Below are 20,761 nucleotides of genomic sequence, written 5' to 3'. Positions count from 1 at the left end.
TATTTCATTTAGCAGATACTTGTCCCAGCCCCTACCTTGTACTTAATATTTATGCTCTGGAGAACATGCTTGTTACCTCTTCAAGGATTTTAACATTAATATAATTATATCAACCATTATTTAATCAGATTAACTTTGGGGTTAAACTTTCAGTTTAAGCTCAAGCTTCTCTAACAGGAGGACACATGCATAACGAAGAGCACCAGTATGTTGTTATTAACACTAAGACACTCCACCTTCTGCAATTGTAGCACAGATTGTCAGGTTTATTGCAGAAACTAAGTTTATCTTGTTAGTAACAGACATCAGTTTTGATTGTCTGTTTAAAGAAATTTGTTAACAATATGACTAACGATCAAATCCTCTGTGCAAACTGGGGAGGAAAAGAAAGTAGAGCCTGAAAGAGTGCAATAGAGAAATATGTATGGTCTGGAACAAGATGGGAGCCACAGTGTTGCCTTGAGGTCTGTACTTGGTGGAAAAATGCAAGTGAAGGCTCAAAATCACCAAAATCAGCATTCTTCCTTTTCTGTTCTTTTGATATGATTCAAAACTTTACACAAGCTGGAAACAAATACCCAGCTGATATTGCAAAAACAGGTTACACAGCAGGAGCAATGCACAAGACCTAAAGAAAACAGGAACCTGCAATTCAAGCAGAGCATCTCAAAGCTTGAGATGCTTTGATGCCTTGCTTTACTGATGCAAGGCAATTGGCCAAAAGCATAGCTTACAAAACACAGGGAACATTTACTAATCATCCAGCAATTCAGATAGTCAGACATATGCAAACAAGAGCAAAAACAAGACACTTCAAGTTTGGTTCATTCTGAAAACAGACAACACTCCAGCTCTGCAGATCTCCTACTTTATATTTTCCATCACTTTCTGCTCTGTCCTCTGCTATTATTTATTAACTATTTGGGGTTAAGGAAGCAGTAAACCTAGTAGAAGATACTAAAGCAGTGTTTCTCCAGCCATGACACTGCACATGAAAAACAACCTCTTAACATACAGAATTTATTGTAAGATTGCAGGTACTTATCAATTTTCTCGGTGCAGTTCTACTGGTACCAAATCCTTTCATCAAGGGGTTCAGTAAGCAGCTTTTAGCCTTCTGTGTAATGCACTAGATAAATATTATTTCCAAACAAGTCAGAGTCTCTTTACCCAGAATAAAGAAAAAAGCAAAAGCCAAAAATGCTTGGTATGTTTGGATACATAACACATGCAATGTCCTTTCAACTAGCCAGGGAAGCGTGTCAACTTCACAAGACAGTAAACAAGTATTATTTTAATGAACACTGAAAAGTACGTTGAGATCTTCAGAGCAATGATGCTTCAGTATATACAAGTGTGTTTATGTCTGCATAATCTTACTGAAGCCACTTTTATGTATTAACTCCAATCTCACCTAAATGGGATGTTTGTCTTGCAACACCTGAAGTTTGAGAGTCCTGCTCCTGCAAGTATCTTAAGCCTTCTATAAGTATATGGTCTGCTTATGTTCTGCTCCCTTGGTATTAAAATTTAATCCATGAAGTTCAGTGCTTATACAACCTGAGAATCAGGAAATTTCTACCTCTAAGTGGATGTGAAAGCATTATATCTTACACTGGAAAAAAAAAGACAAAGGAATTATCTGTGCATACTGAAAAACCCACTCTTTAAAGAAATACTGATTTTCATATTGTGTACAGTTAGGAACATTGTGACCTGGATGGCTAAACTAGCCATTCCTGATGTAGAATAGGAACGCCAAGGAAAAAAACAAATAAGATTAGACAAATAGTATGCCAGGTTTGGCCAAATAAAAGGAACAAGGTGCTTCCCAAAATACCTATCATATATAGATAGATATAGATATAAAATCAAGTCAGCAAACCTTTAATTAGCAAACACACCCAAGGCTACAGGCACTTAGTGGCAAAGTGGCATTATAGCAGGTACAGGCAGGTCACCTTCTCAGTTTCAGAGCTGTCATCTTTCTGGATCAAGACCCAGATCTGTGGTGTAACACACAGTGAGAAGAAAAAAGAAAGAAAAAACAAACCCTTCCTTACTCCTAAATTATCATTTACCATGGATATTCAGGCCTCAGGCTTTTTTGACAGGTAACTTTTTTGGGCACAGTTTGTTGCAGACTACACTTCCAAAATCTGGTCAGTGTATTCTTTCAAAGGTAACTTATAATGTATTTGCTAGAGTTTAATCTGCTTCCAGTGATATATTGCAACCTCTGTTTAAGTCTGATCTGCCCACGTGACTATTTCTGGAATCTCACTTCTCTAGCATAACTATTGGTAAAACCAGCTCCGAATGACAGAAGCATCACTCAAAGGTATCTCAGATTAATCTGTACACATTATTCTTGTTTACATACAAGAAAAAAAAACAAAACACCACAACTCATTTTTTTCTGTTCAATCATTTCCAAAGTTCATCTTAGGACATGACTTTCATTAAATAAACTTCGATTTACATTCCCAGTGTTTCTACTGTATATTGTCATTTCATTATTCTGTGGATCCAGCCCCTTAAATGAAAAACCTACTAATGGCCCTGAAATGCACAAGCTTGTCCTGCAAGGGTGACTACCAACTCAAAACAGCAAGTTTCTAACTTATTACCTACAACTAATTATACAATGGCTCTAACTTGTAGCAGCACACAGGTGACTGGAAACCAAGGCAAGAACATTAAGATATAATAAACTGTGTTAGAAAGGTCAATCAAACCCAGAAGAGAGAACCTGGCAAGAAAAGAGAGAGATACAGGATCTGAGTGCCTCAAGAGGAAGGCAGCTCACACGTAAACTATCTGCAGACTTTACCACCTATAAGGAATGGACTAGAGATCTACAAAATAATGTGGAACATAGAGTTTGTATGATGTTTTAGAGGGCTGTATTTCTAAAGGTGAAAACCATAATCATTATTATTATAACAAATATTCTATTTCTGACACCCATCATGATGAAGCTACAGGTAAAACTTCGGATTTCAGCAACAGCCCCAGCCTACCAGGGCCTTACAATTCAGGGAAAGAGAATATATGGCAGAGTCTGTACTACAGTATCGTTGAGGCCAAACTACTTTATAATCCAAACCTAGCAAGCTTTAAGGATTGAGAAGCCTAACATCCCCCTCTCATCCTAGTGCCTCCTGAGTGTTAGTTGTCCTCACACCATATCCACAACATACTATGTTCTGGAACATGGATGGACAACAGCTTTCCATGTCTTATATGAAATCCCTGACATAATTCTGTATAGCAACTTTACTTAATATAATTAATTGGTTCAATTTGTCAGGAAAGTAATTTTTAGGAATGTTTCAATGAAGTAAATTCAGTGACTGTTTCAATAAAGTCACTTCAGTGACTTTTGATGCGGCTTTTGGTGCACCATAAGCTACTGAAATATTCACAGCAATGAAACACAAATATCATTTAATCAACATTTAACTTAAACTACAACTTCTTGTCCTTCTCGATTGTGAAGTATTCATATCATGATTTTTTCCATCATTTTAAAGCCTGCTTATGAAAAGAAACTAATTTCTATTACCTGTTTAACTCATAACAAGGCTTTTACCTGCTAAAATTCAGCAGGTTCTCAGGTTCTGCCTTGAGCTATGAAGATCAATATTCCCTTTACAAGTTAGCAGATTATCAACAATTTCCTCCTTTTGAGTCTGGATGAAATATCCCTGAGATGGTTAATGGCAACTGATGCCTTAAGCCCCTGATTTTTTTTTATTTTTCTAATATTGGTAAGCCTTAGAAGTTTTATAAGTAGATTTTAAAAGCAGCAACCCTCCCTCCTTTGTCCCTTGTCCCTTTCCCTTTCTCTCTAGCACCCTTGTTTACACATTCCTTAACCCTCTTACCCCTTTCTATGCTCCCTATATCACTCATACCCCTGAATACAGCAGAAATGTTTAGTCTTTTGTCAAGGCAAGGCCTAGATTGTTGGCAGAACAGCATATCAGGGCCTAAACCACAGAACACGGTCAAAAATTGGGTAACTATGTACCCTTTGTGCTCTGAGGGAGAGGAAGATGGGATGAAGAGGGGGTCCCAAAAGCCCCCCGACTCAATTCTCAGGGGGTGGACCCAGGGCGGACCAGAGTAAAGGTCACAGGGTAGACACATCTGGGATTGGATGGATGGTATCATAAAATGTAACATCTCAGGCACGGCCTGCGCGCCTTGTAACATCTTTAGCCTTGGCAAAATAAACCTTTTCTTATCTCACCCCTAATTAACTGCTCTGGAGATTTTTTCAGCACTTAAATCCCACGGCAACACAAAGAATCCCGCAGGCTAGCTACACAAGTGCTTTGCGACAGCTTCTCAACTTAACATGGAATTTTATTTAGTCAAACAATATGAAACACCTGTGAATACATTCTTGTCAAGCCTGAAATTAAGTAAAAAATGAGATGATTCATCTAGTGAGGTAAAAAGTACAACACTAATGAAAGACTGGCTCTCAAAGAATCACCTACACTCAAGCAATGCATTAACCCTGTACACATGCTATAGTCAAGTTTATGATAAGCTTATGGTCTTGTACCATCCAAAGTCAATAACTACAACGTAGTTAGCTAAATTAAATCCATTCCAGTTCATTTAAAAATTTCATATTTCAGACCACTCCATGCAGGCACAGAAAATAAGCATTCCTTACAAGAGGCATGGGGAAAGCTGGAGGCCTTCAAAGATAATCATTACAACATTAACTGTGTCAGAAACAAATATGCTTGCTATTATGCAGACCAGCTAAAACGTCCTGAAGAATATTCATGCTGCTATTAATACCATGAAAATGCTAGAGACAAACTGTGTTAGCAGAGCTGAAGGCTAGGATCTGTTTCAGATCTTATCTGAAGAGTCAGAAAGCAACACCTGTGCAAACCCATGGTACTAAAGGAAGGAACTGACAAATATTCCAGCACAAGGCAGAATGGAAAGACCAGTAAGTTCTTCCTAAAGAAAAATGAAGGATGAATATAATCTATAAAACATTTAGCAGTGAAAAGGCTGAAAAGGCATTGCTCCCCAGTGAGCCTTGTTCTGAACACTTCTCAGAATGGTAACAAGTTCTTCCCCAAATTAAAATACATACAGTTAATACTCTGTATGTATTACACACATACAGTGTATGTATGTAATATACATATATATAAATACCTTCTTCCGCACTTTAGGTTTTATACTTACCGCCTTGACAGTCATGTTGCACAGTAACGACTAAATCTAAATACCAAGTCTAACCTCCACAGACTGCGCAGAGCAAAATGAAAGCAGCAGTCTGCTACAGCAGGTGAGTCAGAAGTTCTCTCCAGCAGGGAGCCTACACAGACCAGCCCTGCATGACCAGGCAGACTTTGTGAATACCCTCTTACAATAATCTGCAGTACAGCAGATCAGCAGATAGTGTGGTCTCTGGGACAACTGGGAAAAACACTGTAGTTGTGACCACACTACAATTAAGCAGACCGCTTAGTATCAATCTGGAGATTATTTTAAACAATAAATGTACCACTCAAATCACGACCTGGAGGACTATACAAAACTTTTTGTAATTTTTAAGATTATACTCTTTGATTACACGAATACTCAGAGAAATAAGAGACAAAAATTTGAGCAGTATCTTGAGGAAGGGATACGAATGAGTAAAGGCTCCTCTAAACTGAAAGCTTAGTAGAGGATTAAAACTAGAAAGTAAAGTGCTTAAGATAAATTTTGGCATTGTGTCTAAAGTACCCACTACAAGAGATTAAGAGAGGAAGGTCAATGATCAGAGTTTTGAAAAAAAGAGGTCATTAATGGGCAGAAGACAAATTCTGCTTCTGAGTCTTTAAAACTGGTCAGTGAAGTTGGCATTTTCTATTAGTAATCAGATGCAGAAAAAAATAGGAGGTAGCAGTTCTAAAAGTGGTAATAAAAAAAATTACCTAATTATCTGAGAGTTTAATACATTGTTATTCCTGTAAAGCTCAGTATGCCAGCTTCTTTACAATGTGCAAACAGCTTTGGTGGCTTTAGGGAAGCAGACCTTATACTTCCTCCAGGCTTTACAGTAAGGAGGTATTTATTCCAGATGCCCCTCTTGCACTGAACTGGTCTCAAGAAGACCCAGTCAACAATGAAGATAACTTTAGGCAAAATGACTCACATAACATCTCACTTTAGGTAGCTTTTCTCCAGTGGAAATGAAAATAAGGAACAGTCAGGAATTTTAATTTATTTTAAAAGTTTAAACGACACTCCAAATTAGTCAAGCAGTATAGACTCCAACAGAAAAACTGTAATTGATAATTACACTTAATTACACATAATAATGACTAGGAGTATGAAGTTTCCCAGTATACCTAAAACTCTTTACCCACAAACATTTAACAAAATGCTGAATCACTGGAAAAAACTCTAAATCTATGTATAATGAAAAAAAAAAAAAAGCCCACTTCAAGTCCCCAGACTATAAATGTCTATCACACATGCACATATACCAAAAAAAGATTTTTTTTTTTTACACTGCTGAGAGAGAGCTGGGGAGATGCATGAAGTGTGCCAGATGAAGGCTACATACGTAACTAAGCAGTATTTTCAGTAACCAAACATCATATGATAATTTTCACTGCAAATGCTAAGAATTTAGCAGGACTCCAATAATCAAGTTGACTTTGTAACTGAAGTAATTTAGGCTTCTAAAAATAGTTCTAGATTAATGAGGAGTACCTTCAGCAGCTGAAAAGACACAGATACACAGCATTTCATCTATATATCCATCTATACTTTCCTTTGATCTTTTCCTAATTGAAACATACAAATCAAAAATGAAACTACACACTTCTCAGAGACTCAAATCTCCCCATATCACTGTAAGATGCAAGTAGTACAAGGACAATGTATGCAAAGTTTTACACTTTAGGGCTTTTGTTTTGTTTTCTCTACGGCAAGTCATAATAATGTTTGTTCTCAATTCTTGGAAGTTAAGATCATTAAACTCTCTTGCTTTCCGATAGAAAGAACAAGAAGGTCAAAGACTAGCACTTTTTTGGTTAATTTTAAGACTATTTCAGTGTCTGAACTACTGAATCAAATCTGGATAGAGTTCAACTCTTGAAATCTTGTAACAGAAGTATATTTCTGGATTTTTATCAGCTCCTGCAACAGAATTATGAACTATCAGGAATGCTGCACTATGTCTTAAATATTTTCCTTACTAATTCACATTTTTCCAGAATTAAGACATTGAGAACTATTCATCCCTTCAGATAAAGATGAGGAACGAGCAACAGAAACAGTTTAGTTAATGCACTAAAGCCTATCCAAATCAGTTGTTTACCAAAATTAACCAATCTAGTTAGATGGTTTTTGTCATTTATTCCCCAAAAGAACAAAAATCCTTTGTAAATACCTCCACAATACTAAAGAGAAATAGATGAAGTCAAGTGTTTGCTGAAACAAAACTGCACAAAGTTAACATCAGTTTTAACACTCTCAATGAAGCTTTATTTTGGGCACTACCTAACAGAAATTCCTTCTCATATTTTGCCTTTCCAATTTTCTCTAGGGAAAATGAAGACTTTCTCTACTGTCAAAAGTCTAAAGAACCAGGAACTCCCTCATCGCACCTCACACTTCATACTCCCATACTTTTCCATCGAGCATGATGATGTTTTTAACTGAAGTCAATGAGCTCAACTTTCTCTGTGGAGGAAAAGAGGGCAAAGAATGTATAAACATGAGGATTAGCTGAGATTGTCAGAGTGGTTGAGCAAGTACCTGACAGACACAGCCTAATGGCCACTAGTCTTCCACTGTCTTTCGCAAACCACCATTCACGATTTGCCTTCCACTTCCCACCTCTTAAATTATCCAGGAAGCACAGGAAAGCTCTTTCACAATTTAAGTAAGAGCCTCAGCACCACATGGCTCAACCCCATACAAAGTGTCACAGGGCATGCCCCAGATGCCCACAGTGAACTACACAAGCTCAAGAGTGTACAATACAACCCTTTCACTGCTTCCCACCGCTTGGCTGCTGCAAAATCCCACCCACACCAAGAGCAGGCAGTACAGAGTTACCTGTGGGGGAGAAGAGGACTAAAAAATAAGACAGAGAAACAGAAGAGTGGAAGCCCTGCTCTCCTGTAATACGCCAAAACCACAAAATACATGAGCTACAGAAAATGAACTAAGATTAAATGTGCAGTGGTGACTGAAAAAAGCTAGTGGAACTTCAGGGAAATATCCAAAACAAAAATACAATAGAATTTTCAGCACTTACAGTTGCCAAGCACTGTTCTAGGACTTCACTACATTGATCACAGCATTACATACCTATCCCTTCAACGTATGTAAGCTAATAAATTTTGAGGGTTTTTTTCTGTCCTACTCTCACTCAGCATCAGATTTAAGTTGTATCTTCACAGAGTGCACAGCACAGTTCCCTAAAAACCACACTAGCAAGACTCATGCTTCTATTCTATTCAAATAGTACACAAAAAACATGACTTCCAAGAAAAACGGGATTCTAATCAGACCCCAGGTTACAAACAGGAATCAAAGAGCTAACATATCGAGAAAAGCCTCCCAACTGCACACTGCATCTTTTTCTCCTTTCCCATCATAACACATGACAGTATCACTTCTGTACAGAGTGCTCTATCTGGAAGCAAGACTTCACCATGGACTAATTTCAAAGTCCCTGAACACACAGTTCCCCCCCACACAACAGCTGAGCCCACCTGACAACTCATGGCTAGCAAAAAGGTGTTTCTGTTCCTCCCCAGCAACTCTTCCCTTCCTCTTTCTCCAGCACTGTATTCATCCATTTCCTTCTTGATGCAACTCATCTCCCCAGGTTTGCAGAAAACTATTTCTTTCAGCTGGATTTTTTTTTGTTGTTGTTGTTAAATTGCCACATTGGGGGGTCAGGCACTTGTCAATATCAGTAAAGGGAAGGCTGCAGAAGGGAGATTTCCCCCTTCAGCAGTTACAAGCTGCTCGATCAGCTTAGCCAGCTCAGACAAATCAGTCCAGGTGACAGAACAGAAAAGAACCGCAGGTCTCTTGTACCTGATCTTGTCCCAGGTATACCATAACCAGATCAGTGCTATCACAGGAACCAACAGCTGTGATGGCACTAGCTCAACTACTTGATGCTATGTAAAGGCCTATGATCCTTCAAGCAATAATTTGCCAAAGTGACTGACATTCTCACAACTACTCTGAACTGGAAAAGTAAGCAAGAGTCAAAGTAATCCCAAGCATATACATAAAGCCCTCTCTCCACCGCATATTACAATCCTTTTCTAACATTATAATCCAATTTTCCAACAAACATAACAAAAAAGATGAAGTAGAGACATCTCAGGCAACAGTTACTACAGTTCTTAACTAAGGAAGCCCACAGAGTCTGACAACTCAAAAAGGAATAAAATGGGTATTAGTGTGGTCCTGTCAATGACAGCTGTTCAGTGCAAAGAACTGAAATTCACCCGCAGAGGACAAGCAGGCGTGTTCTGGACAGCGAGCACTTCCTGGTGCGGCTGAATCCTCTTACAAAATAATCATTTCACCCTGCATTCCCTCTGCTCCCGTCTGCCCTCAAAAGAAAAGTATCAAAATTAGTTTTGCCTCAGATTTTCTCTGTGGGCAACACTAACTTAATTGAAAAGAGACTACCATGACAATGGCAAAATTCTGCAAATACTAAGGAAATTAGATGACAAGCTGAAGGGTGTACAATTTTATATTAATAAGGAAGCACCACAGTCTATTACAGAAATCACTGACAATAGGAACACAAAACTGATAGCTTCCTGAAGTGGTTGTTCATAGAATCACAGTATTTGCTTACACGCTTTGAGCTTAACTGTAACTATATGAGAACAGCAACTTACTTTCAGAAAGTGTTAAGAATACAGTTTCCTTTTCCAGTTTTTACCTATTGTCTGACTTTCCAACAGATTCTATGCTATGTTCAAAGTGCTCACAGTCTTAAACCGCATTAACAATTGACATGGTGACATATGAAAAACCTAACACAGACTAAGAGAAAGGAGAAAGCAAAAGAAGCATTAAAAAAGAATCTTAATTAAATGGTTATTAACCTAACAAAAAAGCTTTTTACAATCAATTAAATATTTTTAGTGAAAAGCTGTCTTTGAGTATGGTTAAAGAAATTCACAGGGGAAAGAGAGAGGGAAGGTGGGAAGGGAGTGACATTGAAAAAACTCCTCTTAAGAAATCTGTGTACAGTCTTACAAACTAAGTGACAACTGACTTCCTGAAGTCTCATTTACTATTACCTTTGGGTTTAGAAGTAAAGCATTGAAAACCATATCTCTTTAGCTTGCAAGATTCTCTGTCCAATGACAAAGAACAGTAAAATTAAAATACCCTAGAAAAAGATGTGGGTTTTTTTCCCTCACCTATGACTATATGAAAACAATCTCATTTTTCATTTACTTTATTTTAAACATCCGCCAGTAACTCTCAGAGCCACTAAACCACATATTTCCTAAAGCACCTAAGAAGATACTTTCTCCTCTTCACTACTGGTCTGTAAGCCTACAATAAAGGAAAAAAGGAGATTCAAAAATATTTTCCTGAGTCCTTACCATGCTGTGGCTCCATTATGATAATAGCTCCATGCAGACATGGTCTCCTGTCCAAGCAAGCAACCTGAGACCCTTCCTTCAGGAAGAGTTAAGTGTTTCAGACATATGTTTTCTGCTACCTAGCATAAGATTATGATACACATGACTAAACCAGATGGTTGTCCTACCACCTTGTCAGCAACATTACAATTCTGTTAGTGACACAAGCATGCATCACTTACTCCAAGTTTCTGTAGATCCTTATATTAAAGTCTTACTGATTCACATGGCACTACAAAGAAAAAAAAAAGTCTCCCATCCAGATTTTCTTCTCCAGCCTGTCCCATTTATAACCACATTAGATGCTTTTCCAACTCCTAGGCCACCACATGCAGCCACCTGATTCTCTGAATTTCTTCAACTGTTCTGCTTTCTCTCCTACAAGGTTTATTCTCACTGCCAGTAATGCACCTCCTTTCCCTGCCATCTCTCTCACTGCAGAGGTAAGTAAAAGGCAGCTCTTCGGTTCCTTTGGGGGTACCATGTAATGTCCAGTTCTCAGATTTTTGTTTTTCCCCGAGGAAGCATCTTCACACACTCTCCCCATGCTCAAAGAACATCTAGAAGAGTTGCCATCGTTCATCTGTCCACCCATTTTAATGGATTTTTTTAAAAAAGGGCAGCTCAGGCGCTGAAGAGCTGCGACTGATGTATATTCCACGTCTGCCAGCGTTATCGCATTTCCGTGAACAGCCCACATTTGCTTTTCTTCAATGGTTTATCTCCTGTCTGCAACACACGCCTCGCTAACAGCAAAGGCTTTGTGCTCCCGCTTTGCGCCAACCCCTGGCCCAGCGCATCCCGCCGTGAGGCAGAGCACAGGGAACAGCAGGATCATCGGTCAGGCTGGAAGGGACCACTGCGGGTCATCTGGTCCAACCTCCCTGCCCAGGCAGGGTCACCCGAGAGCACACGGTACAGGATTGCGTCCAGACGGTTCTTGACTATTACCAGTGAGGGAGACTCCACAACCTCTCTGGGCAACCTGTTCCAGTGCTCAGTCACCCGCGCAGCATCCCGGTAACACGGGAGGGGACGGAGGAGAGCCGGCACGCACCGCCTGGATACGCACACGGGGTATTAAAAGTCGCCTTTCGGCGACAGCCGAGGCCTCCCGTGCGCAAGGACTGCTCCAGGCCGCCGAGCTCCCGGCGCCGGCCCCAGGAAACACGCGGGCCCCGCGCCTGCACCGCCACTCCCGCCGCCGGCGGCCGCCGCTGCCCGGGAGCCCCGGGGCGGGCCGGGCCCCGCCTGCGCCTCCGCGGCTCCTGCTGCTTCCGCCCACCGCGGCGCCGCCGCCGGGCTGCGCCGGGCCGCCAGCGGCACCTCCAGCCGACCGAGGCGGCAGCCGCCGCTGACAGCCCGCCCGGCCCCGCGGCTCCCGGCGCCGGCCTCGGCCCCGTGAAACCCGCAGCAGGGCCTGTGCCCGCCGAGCTCCCTCCCTGCCGAGCTGCCTCCCAACCCCCCGCGCTGGCAGTGCCCGCCCCGGCCTTACCCGCTGCTCGCCCCGCCGGAGCCGGCGCTCCCGGCCGCCCGCTCCGCTCTTATTCCGCTGTCACCGTCCCGGCAGCCCATGGCGGGAGGTTCCTGCCCGGCCCCGCCGAGCCGCCCGCCCCCGTCGCTCCGGCAACACAGTGCCCGCCCCACCCCGCGCCTCCGCTCCCGCCCCGCTCCCCCTGGAAAGGCGGCGGGAGGGCGCTCCTGGCAGCGCTGCGACGAGCCCGGGGGTGGCGGCTCCCTGTGCTCTCGTGGCCCCGCCGTGACAGCGCCCGGCGGGTGCCACATGGGCAGATCCGGGCTGCAGTTCCTGCAGGGGAACGGAGCGGGAGGGTGGTCCCCATCTAAGGGCTCAGCCGGCTCAGACCGCCACGGCCACCCCCTCCCCGGCTTTAATGGCAGCATCAGAAACGCTCTTAACATGCGTGTCACGTATCTGTTCCCATCTCGCCGCTGGCGTCTGGCGCTGCCAGGCTGCTGCCAGCCGCTGCCCTCGCTGTGCTGCGTTGCCTCGGTGGCTGCAGGACGAAGGGCTCTGGAGGGTTTGCGTTCTGCTTTGGTGTTTGCTTAGAGTAAATTCTTGGAGCAAGTTTACGGCTGCAGAGCTGGGCTTTGGCGCTTTGCAGGATTGCCCAGAAGAAAGGATTGCCCTGAAAGCTGCTCGATCAACTCCCTGTCAGAGCTGCTTCACAGGCACAAATAAATCAATAGTGTACCTTGACTCCATGTCCCTGCTCTTGCCTCCTCCAGGAATTCACCTTGCATGACCAGGGCACTTACTAATCTTCTGAAAGTGGCAGCAATATGTTTCTGGTGATGTTAACAAGCACATGTTTCCTATATTCATACATGCCTTGGTTTAGCATAACCATTCTGATTCTTGAATCAGAAAACTGTACATATGGAGGGTGCGTGAGTGTAACCCTCTCACATCCTTTACACCTTTCCCTGGTGCATTGGCTTCCTACTCCCTGACCTCTGCTACCTTTCCTGATGAGGACTGTGATTGCATCTCAGTTATCATCCCAGGGCCTGCTGGCTACCTCAGTGGCATATTGCCTTTGTAAAACTTAAGCCAGGCTGCCTGCAAGGATTACACGGATGGGCAGTCAGATCTTGGGAATGCTTTAAACAGCAGGATCCCAGGACCCACCTGCCAAAGTCAGTTTAGATACACACGATGTAACAGCAGTTAAGTCTTGCAAATATAAACTTTGATCTGCTTGTACACTCTGCTTCTTGTGGTCTTTCCCATGGAATTTATTTATAGCTACATTTCTTATTTTCTCCCTTGGCACCTGCTTTTGGCTGTTGTTCACGCTGGTCCTCATCTTATTGACCTGTCCTCGTCAGATGGGTACTGGGTTAAATGGACCTCTAGTCCAAGCCAAGAGAGCAACTTCCATGCAAGGATCAGTTTGTGCAGACCCCAAGAGAGTGTCTTTCTCCAGAGATTAAGTACCTAGGCAACATTTCTGCACTCAAAAATGGCTTAAATCCCTTGAAAAAAACAGTCCTAGGCAAGTGCCACTGGTATTGCAGTAAAACCAGGAAGGGCAAGGAGCCTGACACACTGCTTTGCTGCCAAACAAGGTTACACAGCACAGCCACACAGCTGCAATGGGAGCCCCAGTGGCACCCTGTGCCCCCACTTAGGTGCCCACCCTTGAGAAGGTCAGATCTCAGCTCAGAGAGACAAATGGCCTTCAAGGACACCTAGACCTCTTCACTGGCCATAGAGAACTTTAGGGACTTAAGGAAAACTGGTTCATTCAATGCCCTGGAGTTTAGATGCCAGTTAGTTGCTAATTCAGGCAGACTAAATCCTACTTTTAAGCCAGTTTATTTTAAACTCCTGGAGAACACGGTAGGATTTGGTCCAGTCCATCCCATCTGGCACTTCAGCTGCTGGAGAGGAAAGTGAGCCAAGATTCCCAATCCTGAGTTCAGGCAGTTGTTGCCCTGAAGCAAACCCCCTAATAACACGTGAATCCACTCTACTTCCTGCAGCAAGAAGAAAGAGAAGTCTCTTCTACCTCTGAACCAGGGCTTCCTATTTACTGAAAAAAAGAGATAACACTATTTTATCCTTCTTTCAGATCTTAAAATTGCCGTAGGATGACTGCATGCATGTGTCCCTCCTCACTGCTGACAGTGGCCTGAAAACAGAGGTTTCTGCTGGCCCCTCCCATGAAACTTCTGCCTGCCAATACCGCCAAGGCTCTTTGCTGGTACCTCAGCTGCTGCCTGCCCAGTTTTCCTCAGTAGCAGATGTAGGGCAAAGCAAACGCCGTGCTTGACATTTACACATTATTTATGGTTTTCTCAAGGAAACCAGGGAAACTCAGCAGCCAGTACATTGCCTTGTGTGGTTGCACAGCAGAACTGTAACAGCAGCAATGAAAATTAAGTCAATGACTAGCAGTACATCAACTCACCCTTGGAATATTAGCTTTCAAAGTACAAAGAATAGGAGCATTTCAGATTGATAATGTAAGTTTTACTGAAAATAGGAGTTTTCAGATAAGAATCAGCCACCACATACAAACACTAGAGTGAATTTTTGCAAGGTGTTTACTAAAATCTTCAAGGGGAAATTAGCCATGGCCTAAGTTGAAGTGCACTGAAGCAGTTACCATGTGTGCACTAAAAAATGATTATAAACTGTTTGGACTAAAAATATTGTTGAGAAAGATAAGTAGGTGCAATTGAAGATTTTATCAGAATTATAATGTTGTTCTCACTTGAATGCTTCAAAGTGCAACCTGTCTTTCATCTTATGCAGATGCTTTTTAATTACAGTGATTAAAGCTCCTGCTACAGATATGACACCATGCCTGTTGTTGTTTTAAATCAGAGTTTTTCAGTAAAATATTAAGCATTCTGAATTCATGTATGTCAACGTAAATATGCAGCAGTTCCATGAAAGTCAGTAGAATGACACCAGTTCAAGCCACAGTAACTTTCAGTCAAGTCTGGTTCTTTGCATCATTGGCTCACTGATAACTCCCACTATCCTACAAACAGTATCTGAATCTCACTTGAAATCTATAAAGTTATTAAGCAGAATTCTACTGCAATTCTCTCTCTCTTGAATACCTGGAGAAGATAGTAAGATGGAAAACAAGCAAGAAACAAGAATAAAAGTAGTATTTCCCTACTGTTCTCCTGGACAATAGAATGAGCCCACAGCAACTAGAACTGCACGGGTCACATTGGTACTCAGATTCTTCAGTGTGTGGTATTAATGTTCACAGAGAGTGGATTGAGATCAATAGTCCCAAAATTTTAGCGGTCAATGAGTGACTGTCTGTTCCTGGAATTTCTTAAGTACCCACTGCACATTTTTCATAAGGCTCCATCTAGTCTCATCAATAAAGTTTCAGCTGAAAGCATTACAAAGGTAATGCAAGGCCTAGATTTTGTGAGCCATTTCTACAGTCTCATTCTCTCTCCTTTCCAATGAGTATTTACTTGTCTAGGAAAATTTACCTATGTTTTAGTGGTATAATAAAAATAATATTTAAAACTGTGGAGTAATAAATCTAATGAGCGAGCTGTCTTGAATCCAGGATCTTAAATCAGAGACATTTGTGGAAAGGGTATCTTTTGTCAGCTGAGATGAGCAGACTTTCGGCAGGGAATGAATAATGGTCTGTTTTCCCAAGGAAGAACATTACTTCTTTTTTCCCTATGCTACTTTAAAAAAATCTGAAAGAGTACATAAAATAGAAAAATAGTTTTTACTTGTGGAATCACAGAATGGTCTGAGGCATTCATTAAAAAAACCCATACTGGTCTAAGTGTGAGTCTATCTATATCTTGAGGAGAAACAATCTGTGAGTATCTACTCACTTCCAGATCAATGTTGCAGGAGATAGCTGTTGAATAAACTCAAGGATGAAAAATCCAGGCTGGACACTCTTCGTGTTTTCATTCTTCATGTTTGAATACAGTGGTATAGGAACAGAGAGAAAAAAAAAACTTCATGCAGTAGTTAGAAAGCAAAGGGGGAATTAAATGCTTCCAAAAGGAGCTTAAAGCACAGAAGTTGTGGGAAGCCTTTCCTAGTTGTTTGTAATCTTTCTTTATGTTTTCCTGCTGCAAGCAGGGCTCAATTTCCAGTGATGCTTGATTTTTCATTGCTGTAATTCCTGGTCAGCACACACTGACATGAGAATCTATTTACTGATGGTTCTAGGTCCCATTTCCAGAACAGAAGAGCAGGTAGCCAGATAGCCAGGTGGAAACACACTGTATGACCCCTAAATTTGTCCAACGTCTAATCTAGATGAAAGAAGTAAATTACTTGCATTATCAGTTTTGAATCAGCGAGTCTACTTCGATTCGCCTTGGCTTTTCCATTTAGATGGAATTCATCAAGTTTAAAGCTTACTCAAAAACAGCTGAGGCAAATCACTAGTTGCAATGTATGCTGAACTAGAATTAAATTGCATTTAGTGCAGTTAGTTTGAATAATGTAAGAAAAGTTGATTTATGTAGAAATAATTCCCACTACAAAGAATGACACAAGCCTAATGAGAAACACAAATGGCTTAAAAACATGTATACAGGACTTTGAGCTTTAATTTGCACCTTCTCACATCTTGTAAATGTCTGAATTACACCACATCATGGTCTCTTACAGTTACACATTGTCATGTGTCTAACAATGTCTGAAGACTCATGTCTGTTCTGTAGTAAATAGTCAAGCAAAGGCTATGCTCTTGAGCTGAGTCAGTTCAAGAGGTGAAACTGAGATGAAATCTCAATAAAAGCAGGCCAGGCTGCAGTTTTCCCATGTCCTTATTAGGTCCATTGTTGTCTTTAGCCGGATCTACAACCCATGTGAAAATACTAGAACTCCTTATCTTCCTAATCCACTGCAAAAAATTATTGCCCATGGTTTCAAGACTCTTTGTCAAATCTCCCATCTGCTTCTTTTGTTCCATTTTGAAGAGTCACAGACTACTTAATAATTTGTTCTGTGCCATTTGTTCAACTTTCTTGCCCTCCTTTGAACCTTTTTCTTGTTCTTTGTACTATGAGAAAATTAGAACTGCAGACAATACTCACGATGTGAGTTTGTGATGAATTTCCTGCATATTATATGTATGTTTTCCTCTCTATTTTTTTCCTTAATAATTCCTAATGCTATATCCCCTTTCCTCCTCTACCACTGAATACTGAGTTGACAACTTTATAAAACTGTGTGTCATAACTCAGGGACTTCTGCCCAAGTGATAGGACTTCTCCAACACTTCTCTCTCTGTATGCAGTTAGGATGATTGTTGTGACTGGAGGTACTTTCCTTTGTTGTTATCAACATTGGGGTTTTTTCTGCCATTTTAACCCAATAACTCACAGCTTGGAATCTTTTTGTTTCCGGCTGACTTTCATTTTTGCTACCTTGCAAGAGTAACTTGCCATCAGGAAACTCTCTCACCTCAGACTATGCTTCTTTTTCCAGATAACTTTGATGCCAAACAACACAACTCCAGGGACAGATTTCTGAGACTTCACTGAGGACTTTCCTCTTCTCCCTCCTCCCCAGAAATTTCACAGAGCCATGAGATATTTTTTTCTACAAAATTCATATCAATTTTTCCTCATTATATCACATATGTTCACGCACTTGCTAACTACATTACATGGTATATTTTCTACCAATTTGTAAAAATTCAATATCTGTAATTCTTTTTTTTTTTTTTAAGGCTGTGCCTTTTTAAATTTCATGAGCTTCATTAGAGCCAGTGGAGCATTAGAAAGACTCAGCAGCAAAACTTTGTCTTTCACAAAAAAAAATCACTCTAGGGTGATCAGGTGGTTTTTTTGGTTTGGTTCGTTTTTTAAGGAAAATAGATAAGACAGATCATCCACACAAATTGTTAATCACAAGACAATGAATAAATTATGAGGCACACATAATCATTTTCTGACAAACTGACTATGATTTGTATAAATGTATTAGCATTATATAACAGCAAATAAACCTGTTTGAAACATTTCTGCCCCTGCATAAGACTCATTGCATTTCTGCCTGTGATTTCTGACCAGCAATTTAATAATTTTTTTTTTGCAGTCTAGTGGTTAATTTTCCTTGCTGAAAAAGGAAAGGTAATTCAGTAAAGATAAATGTTCCAATGTTCCATATTCAAAATCAACTTTCTTTTTTTTTCTTTTTTTTTTTTTTCCCCCTGATTAGAGCATAGTATAACTCCATCTCCAGAAGCAGTAACCCACCTTCATGAATGGAGTTCTAAGCAGCATTCAAGGTGCTCCTTACTGCTGGTAAAGCAGAAAACAATCACAGGGTTGCTTTCAAATACTCCTCTGGCGCTGGGAGCACTCATAGCTGCTTTCTCGCTCCATTCAGGAGGTACAAGTGTGGTGTCAGGGGAAGGTGAGGGGCTGGCTCAGTCTGTTCCCCACCAGCCACAGTGTTCATGGGAGCTTGTGTAATCATTGCGAACAGGATGTTTCCTTAGAGCTGCTCTGATGAGGACAAACTGCTCCCCCCAGCCCAGCAGCTCCAGATACTTAGAGATGTTTGTTTCCCTGTTGGTACGTATACCAGCTTCAGCTCTGGCACAGTGGGGGAATCTGACAAGAAGAATGATGACGCTGGGCAAGCAAAAGGGTGCAAGAAAGCCAGCAGGGGTGGTACGCAGGGTTTCCATCGCCTACTTTGGAATAAACCCAGCACATGAAGTAGTCACTGTAATAACACTCAGCCTTTGTGCTTTTCTGCTTTTCTGTCTCCAGATTAGGATTTCTGGGCAGGCTCTAGCTCTGAAGACACAACGGGACACAAAGCATGCTCTATTTCAGACACTGTCGTTTCCCCACAACCAGCAACAGCCTGAACCTTTCTGACAGTATTATGTCAGGTCCCCTCCACGCTCCTCTTACTGTGTTTCTGTTCTGTTCTTTCTCCAAGCATCTTGAGCATTGCTCCAAGCCATGGATTTGACGCTATAATGTAGCATTCAGAAAGAGAAAATGCTAGCGATTCAAGGTAAGGGAGTGAGCCACTTTTGCAGTTTTATGTAACTCATTTGAGCTCTGTAGTTATTTAGTTGCATTGAATAATTCAGCGGGGAGGCTGTCTGAAGTGCAACAGCCTCTTTGTTTCCTATGAAGGGTGATGCATGCTTGTAGGGCTTCAGACATCTATCCAGCAACTGGCACAGACTTTTTCAGAAACAAATGCATTTATACATTCAGAGACTAGCTCCCAGCACCCACCCGGGCCCTCTGCCGAATCTTCTCTTTTTCACAGCATAAGGCAAAATCCTGTTCACAGTTTTGTCAGCATTACTCTACCGCTTTCAGCGAAGTCACCCCAGAGTCACATAGGTGCAAATGAATTTAATATAATCTTTAGTGTTTCACCAACTCAGCACACACCATCTTAAACCCTCTGCCCAGCCTGGTCAATGGTTCTCCCCTGCCTGCTGACCTGGCATACAAGCTGATGCACAGATACCAAATCACAAATATCAATCCCCAGACAAATGTCAAAATGTGTGTGACTCAGAAGCTAGCTATCCTGAGTCCTCATGCCTGACCTCACGAGAGACCTCCTTGCTAACCTGCACCCCAGGCAAATGCCCCAGCCACCTCTGCTCAGGCTGATTTTCCTGCACCTGCTTGCACAAGAAACCTCACTACCACCACTCCATGATGAGGAATGACCCTCCTTGGGGACCTTTCTTTCTCACATCAATCTTCCCCATTTCCATACAGCTTACCCTTCCCTTAGAAATTAGACATCATCATAAGGAATAAAAAACTGTTTAAAAACCTGTAGAGCATACCTGTTTCCTCAGAGAGTTGCAACTAAAAAGCAAAAGTGCAGTGACACAGAATTACATGGGCATCCTCCTCCTGGGAACTCATCTGCTAGCATTTGACATGGACTCAGTCAGAGGGATGCTGCTGCATCTGCACAAATTGCTGCAGTGAAACCTCGGAGCTTCTGTCAGACTGCTGGATGAAATCACAGCTTCCTTGCTCCTGTGTGCTCCGGCTCCCTTTCAGCTCCACACAAGCAGCCTGCCCTGCAGAGGTATGGAAATTCAAAAGCTGTTTCGATTTGTTTTTCTTTGAGTTGCTTATGCTACTGTGTCTGCAGTGCTGCTAGAGAAAAAAAAAAATAAAGGAAAGGGAGGAAAGAAAAAGGATTCCTTCAGGCTTTTACTGTCAATGGTGCAGGAGGATGAGTAAACAGTGCAGACAGCTAAAAAGATTATGCTAAGTGGTGCAAGAGGCTAAAAGCTTTCCAATATGTCATTCCATTGTTTGTTTGAATATTGTATATAGACATATAAAAAGGGAACAGTTTGGCCTTAAGGCCATATTGATGAACTGAGACAACTGTGTGAAGAACTAAAAACTCAGTGCTGTTCTGCCAAAGAGAGTTTCAATAAGCAATCTGAGTTGATTTTCAAAATTTGTTTCTGGTCTCCATTTGGTGTTATTTCTCTAAACACAATATTAAAAAAAAAAAAAAAAAAAAAAAAAAAAAAAAAAAAGAAAGAAAAGGGTGATCAAACCATGCAATCAAAATCTGCACATACATC

The 20,761-nt window shown here is 41.5% G+C and overlaps 1 protein-coding gene across 5 annotated transcripts in view; it reads right to left on the bottom strand.

The window, feature by feature from the left end:
- Positions 1–20,093, bottom strand: part of LYST (lysosomal trafficking regulator) — an 88,751-nt gene extending 68,658 nt beyond the window's left edge. For 3 of the 5 annotated variants that reach the window (XM_064648774.1, XM_064648778.1, XM_064648779.1), the window contains exon 1: positions 12,175–12,268. The gene's annotated coding sequence lies outside the window, so the exon portion shown is untranslated. Of the gene's footprint in view, positions 1–12,174; positions 12,272–19,996 lie in introns of those variants that run through there. The other 2 variants (XM_064648776.1, XM_064648775.1) reach the window with 2 other exon arrangements.
- Positions 20,094–20,761: the final 668 nt, after the last annotated feature.

The sequence above is a fragment of the Pseudopipra pipra genome, chromosome 3, assembly GCF_036250125.1.
Source record: "Pseudopipra pipra isolate bDixPip1 chromosome 3, bDixPip1.hap1, whole genome shotgun sequence".
Taxonomy (NCBI): Eukaryota; Metazoa; Chordata; class Aves; order Passeriformes; family Pipridae; genus Pseudopipra; species Pseudopipra pipra.
This window is presented reverse-complemented; position numbering and strand designations above follow the sequence as displayed.